At 43.8% G+C, this 6,000-nt stretch overlaps 1 pseudogene; it reads right to left on the bottom strand.

Annotated features, from left to right (window-relative positions):
• Positions 1-3,490: 3,490 nt before the first annotated feature.
• LOC144471973 (uncharacterized) overlaps positions 3,491-6,000 on the bottom strand; it is a 33,996-nt pseudogene continuing 31,486 nt past the window's right edge.

Genomic DNA, 6,000 nt, shown 5'->3' with positions numbered 1-6,000 from the left:
CGAAAACGAGTTCTATAGAAATAGAGAAGTTTCGAAAAGAATTTCCAATGCTTTCCCACGGAGATTCCTAAACCTTTAATACGCCAAATGAAAGCCAACAGATCATACTTTACGACAAAAATATTTAGGTTCCTATAAAAATTTCATATTCCATGGAAAATTTCGGGAAACCAGTCGACAGTACAATAAAGCACGATTTACCGTCGATGAACATATTCTGAATTTTGTAATCACTGGCTCCGGTATTTACTAAATTTTACGACCCGCGATAATTCTTTCGGAAAATGTCAAATCTTATCAACGCTCGTCGCAATAAAATTTTAGGAGAAATGTCTCTGCCCTCGTACGCGGCGCCCGCTCTCCGATCGGAGAGCATTCCGTAGGAAATGTTCGCAATAAATTCGTATTAAACGTCAGCGGATATTTGCGCGCAAATGAAACGTACCGGGGGCAACAAATCCTCGAATCGGATATAAATAAAGGCCCGGTCAATTCTCCGACGATCCATCCCGCTTAAACATTCGGTCGTCCCCCCTTTTTCCTATCCGTCCCGACACCTCAAGCATCTCTCATAACCCTACGTGATCCTTGATTCCAAGCGTTCCACCCTCGTCGCTGGTCTCCGAGCGAGCGCGCGCGCGTGTGTTAATATCAAAAGCCCCATGGTCTGCGAAATTCCACCAAAAACTTCGCCCTCGGAGCTCGTCGCGAAATTACGATTTGGAAAATCTCGCGAGAGCTGCGGCCAAATGGAGTTCCCTAACAATTCCGTCGCCGCCTAAGTGAAAGATTATGTTCCCTGCCTGCTGGGTGTCCTGGTAGGACAGGTCTGATCCCAGCCAACATTTTGCTGACTCCTGTTTGATACTCGGGGGAACATGTTCGATCAGTACCTCCTCGTTTCACAAAACGAGACGCGAGGCGACTGGGAATTATTAGTCTGGTATCGTCGATTCTATTTAATTAAATTAGATTGAAAATTAGATTAATTTCTAGGCGTATTCGAGTGTCGAGAAAATGTTATGAGACACTGTTCAATTTTAATAAAGCTGTTGTGGAATTAAATACAACTTTGAAATGGCAAATGCAACGTCACGAGACGGTTCGTTTCCTAATTTGAATATTTATCAGTGGTTATCTCGACCTTTGTTTGTTCTATTTTAAGAAAATGGAAAGTGGATTAATGTGTCAATGAGCCCTACCTTTAAATTGCGCGTAATTCGTAGCTGAAACATACTCGTGCTGTCCGCCGACAGCGAACAGGTAAACACCATGATTTTCTCAGTGAAAGCACAGCTCAGCTGGCTACGAAGATTCCTTCTTTATCACCGCCGGTAATAGAAGGTAACAAAGCGATCTACCTATCTAGCGTCAGACCAAAGCGAGTCTCTTCCTTATCGCCAGTAAATAATACAGAAATCTGTGTCATCTACCGCCAGCAAATATAAACGCATTTGAAATAATTCCCTCGCAATTTCTGTTTCAGGTAAGTCAGACGGAACATTGCCGGCCTGCATAAATGTTTGGCACCCATTGGTAAGTTTGCATGTCCATTGATCGTTACAAAGTGTCACTCGTGCTCACAGCGATATTTCCTTTGTGAAACGATATTTGTCAAGTTGTTAAATCGTGTCGCAAAACGTGACAACGATGGACAGATTTCTGTCTAAATCAGTAACCGCTCGAGCTGCCACTTAATTTCCTCCAAGGGAAACATTGGCGTAGAGCGTCGGCTCCCGGGCGGAAGCTAATTTTTTTAATACCCTCCAATTAAAGGACTTATCTGCCCGTTGTAACCTTAGGCCTGGCGACATCGCTTTGCTGCGCCGCTCACCCGGCGGAATCACTGGAAATAGTTTCCGCGTTAATCCCGGCTTATCTTCCAGCTGAAAGAATCCRACGTGAAAGGAGAAAAAGCGACGCCTCCGGGATCGGATATTGCTCTAAGGATAATACCGCTTCGGCCATCAATTTTTGCTCATCCCCCCCCCTCCCCCCCCTTTGGAAGCCCTCCAGCGGGACGTCGGGTGTAGCAATCGACGCGTGACACGTCCCGGCAGAAATCACTGGSAAATATTGTTCTTACGGCGGAGACGGAGAACGCTCGAAAGTGATAACAAATTGAACGGCGCTCGTCCCCCGGTTGGTTCGTCGTCGCATCAACGCGGACGGGATAACGAGCGACAGCGATTAATTTATAATTCGCAGGACACCGTCGCCGAAGCCAGACTAGCAGGTATTAGCAGCTTACAACGTAGGAACGCCTTACGAAAAGTTTAACGAATTCCATCCCTGGTAATCGCGCGTCTTCCCCGGTTCCTGGTAATTGGATAAAATTCATTCTATTGTGCCGTTACGAGCAGGCGTCGCCTCTCAAGTGTTCCGGCATTGTAGTCGTCGCCGGGACTGCGAGCGTTGCAATTTCCGCAGCGCAAAATTTGCAAAGTAAGTTCTGCTCGACACGAACGATTCAATCGAGCATCCTTCGGCATCAGGCACGGAGGTGGAGGCAACTGTGACTACAACTTGTTCGACGGAGCGCAAGACGTTCCGCTGTAGCGAATCGTTCTGTAATACTTTATTCGCCGCGTTGTCTCTAATGATCCTGGATTAACGAAATTTCATACGATTTAATGGAAAACGTGCTGTAACACGCGAAAGTAAAGATTTCAACGTTTAAAATCAGCCAGGTTTGATTGTTCTTAGACTTTTTTTAAACAATCGCGAGGAACGCGAATGTTGACTACTGTTCGAGCAGTGTCAAGTTTGTAGTGTTTTCTGGCGTGACGCTTTCTGTCCGCTGTATGACAAACAAATTTTATAACAAAAGGTGAGTTATGGAGTTTTAAAACAGAGACTTTAATGATTAAAATGAGAATAATTTGAATGTCCTACGATTTTTTTAAACGGAATTATGTTCACGTGAATATTGACCATTGTTTGAACATGGGAAAAGCAGAATATTTTCTAGACAGTGATTTTTAAATCACCATATCATAGACAAATTTTTTAACAAGAAACATGTTACGGTATATTAAAGCAGAGAATTTGTTCTTCAAAATGAGTCTAATCTGATTATCCTACGATTTTTTCTAACGCTTACTGACGAACGCGGAAGTTCCAGATTTATTCGATCGGATATTTATTCGATAATATCGAATAAAATAGCACTCGTTGATCCTCGACTCTCATCTGTCACCGGAATAAAATTGATCAAAGGATCAAAGGGAATAGAAATCAAATAAAAACGTGTCGCTTCTCCCGACAATTTTAATACATCGATATTCTGTAATTCTTTTTCGTTCACCGTTCTGCATTTTGTTTACTTGTTCCTGTCGTAAACACGGAGAATCTGCAGTGAAAATTAATGATCGACGAAAACGACGAACGACGAGTCTAGTAACAAGATGTATATCTATCAGATGATAATTCGTTCCGAGCCTGAATTTCACCTATTTACGTAGATCGAGGCACTAATTGATCATCAGCACTAGCACGTCGAATCCGATGGGTCGATTCGACGAGTCTCGCGGAATAAACGAGGCGGTCCTCGCTTCCGGTCGACGACGGTGCGCACCTGTGCGCTGAAAATCCCCGGCATTCCATCATTCAAAGCTAGCGTATCGCGGCGGGCGAATCTATTCCCCTTACAAATACCGAAACGCGGCCAGGTGTACCGTTTTTCTATGGCGCCCGTTATCGGACGAATTTACACGTTCGGGGTCGCGTCGGTGGGCACACTCGGAAATCGATAGCCACCCTCGGTCGCAATCGTCGCTGGTTCCACCTGCGAGCCAACTCGACGCATCCCTCCCGGTGAGTTTAAACAACTTCCCTAATTGCTTGTCCCGTGCGCGCGTTCTTCATTGTCTCCGTCGTGCTGGTACAGATGCACCGAAGTCTGCTCCCGTCGATTTCCGGGTTGTCTAATGACACGCATAATGATCTAGAAGGAGTTGCGTTAGGTTTGTTAAGTTATAAGAGTTGCCATACGGTTTTGAACATTTTCAGGATTGGGTGAAACGTGTTAAACATTTGATAAACAATTCTAGAGATTATTTGAAGGGTCCTGCCACATTCTAGAGGGTTTGAACAATTTTTTAGAGGGTCCTAAAACGTTGAAGAGACTCCTAATGATTTTATAGAGAATGTTAACGATATTGCAAAACATTCTGGAACACTGTCGACAGTCTTAAATATTTTCTAGTGGGTCCTAAAACATTGTAGGGCTACAATAATATTTTAGAGGGCTCTAGATATTTTTAAAGGGTCATAACAATTTTCAACAATGTCCTGAAATGCTGTAGAGGCTCCTGGAATATTGTAAAGGCGCCTAATAATTTTCTAGCGGACCCTCAAACATCGTGAAGGGTCTTAACAATTTTCTAGGGGATCCTAGAATGTTGAAAAGGGTCTTAACGATTTTATAGGGAGTACTAACGATATTGTAGAGAATCTTGGAACATTACAGAGGGCCTTACAAATTTTATAGAGGGTTCTGAGACGTTGTAGAGCTATAATAATTTTCTAGAGGGCTCTAGAACTTTTCAAACGGTCTTAACAATTTCCTAGAGAGTACTGAAACATTACAAATGCTCTTAGACTATTGTAGACAGTCCTAACAATTTTCTAGAGGGTCCTGAAACATCATAGCGTGTACTAACAATTTTCTAGAGGGTCCTAACTATTCTCTAAAGATTGTTAAAATATTGTAGCAGGTCCTAGAACATCGTAGAGAGTCTTAACAATTTTCTAGAGGATCCTAACTATTCTCTAAAGGTTCTTAAAATATTGTAGAAGGTCCTAGAACATTGTAGATGGTATTCACAATTTTCTAGAGGATCCTAACTATTCCTCAAAGGGTCTTAAACTCTTAAAAAATTGTTGAGGGTCCTAAAACACCTAAAGAACATTTCCTGAAAGCACTCGAGTTCCTAAAAAAGACTCCTTCAGCTCTGAAGAGGTCGTAAGGTCACGACACATATTATATCAATCAGAAGAAGAACTATCGGTAAATAATAGGTAACATGCTTGGCACGTCTGGGATACCGTAAGCGGCTAGAATGATGAGAATAATCGAAATGCTAGCTAACCTAAGTATCCAGGGGGATCAGCATACTGTGACTAACTCGGACAGATAAACCCGCATTCGCGAGGATCCGCGGGTAATTCCAAAGACGGAATGAACCATCGATCGAGGAGGACCGCGAAAATTCGAAACTGATTCGAGTACGTCGTGCAAAATAACATTAAAAATCACATTTTATCGTATCTTATTGTACTGTATTGTACTGTAAAATTACTCCAAATAACCTCAGGAACCCCTCGTTACACGGAGTTACAATGATTTTGATATACCCCGTATATATTATACTTATATAGCAAGTCACGCAGACTATACTTTGCAGCCGTAACGAACGAGTAAAAGCGCAGCTACTAGCACGAGTCACAAGAATCAATATCACACGCATAAAATACACCTTGTCCCATACAACAAAGACACAAGATACCACAAGAATGACGTCACACCTAAAATAGCTTCGACTTCAAAGGGTTCAACATCAAGTTCATCGAAGTTACCCGAGCTCTGTTCGAGCCTGTCGAAGTTCGACGAGGTTCGCTCGATGATATTTGTAATCGCTCGGACAGAATCGTCAGCCGGCGACGTTTAACCGGACTGTCCCAACCGAGAGATATAGTCTCGTCGATCCGGCATGTTCGAAGTAATCCATGCGGTCCAAGCGATCCGTCCGTAGACCATCGTGGCCGCGTTACCGCCTCGTGCCCGCAACGCCTGGCTTCCTGTACGATTCCGAAGGCACGCCGCGAAAGCTGAATCGATCTGGATCCGCGGAATAGAATTCTCACGGATATTGCCGCGGATATAGCCTGCCGCGCGGAGCGTTGCGAAGTTAGTGAAGACGCAGCCCGGCCAGAAGGGTTATTGATTGGCTGCCTGTTGCTTTTAACCCTGCCAGCTGCCGCGGTTCTACGCTTCCC

The sequence above is a fragment of the Augochlora pura genome, chromosome 7 (genome assembly GCF_028453695.1).
Source record: "Augochlora pura isolate Apur16 chromosome 7, APUR_v2.2.1, whole genome shotgun sequence".
In the NCBI taxonomy this organism is placed as follows: Eukaryota; Metazoa; Arthropoda; class Insecta; order Hymenoptera; family Halictidae; genus Augochlora; species Augochlora pura.
The sequence above is the reverse complement of the archived record's forward strand: the minus strand, read 5'-3'. Positions and strand labels throughout refer to the sequence as shown.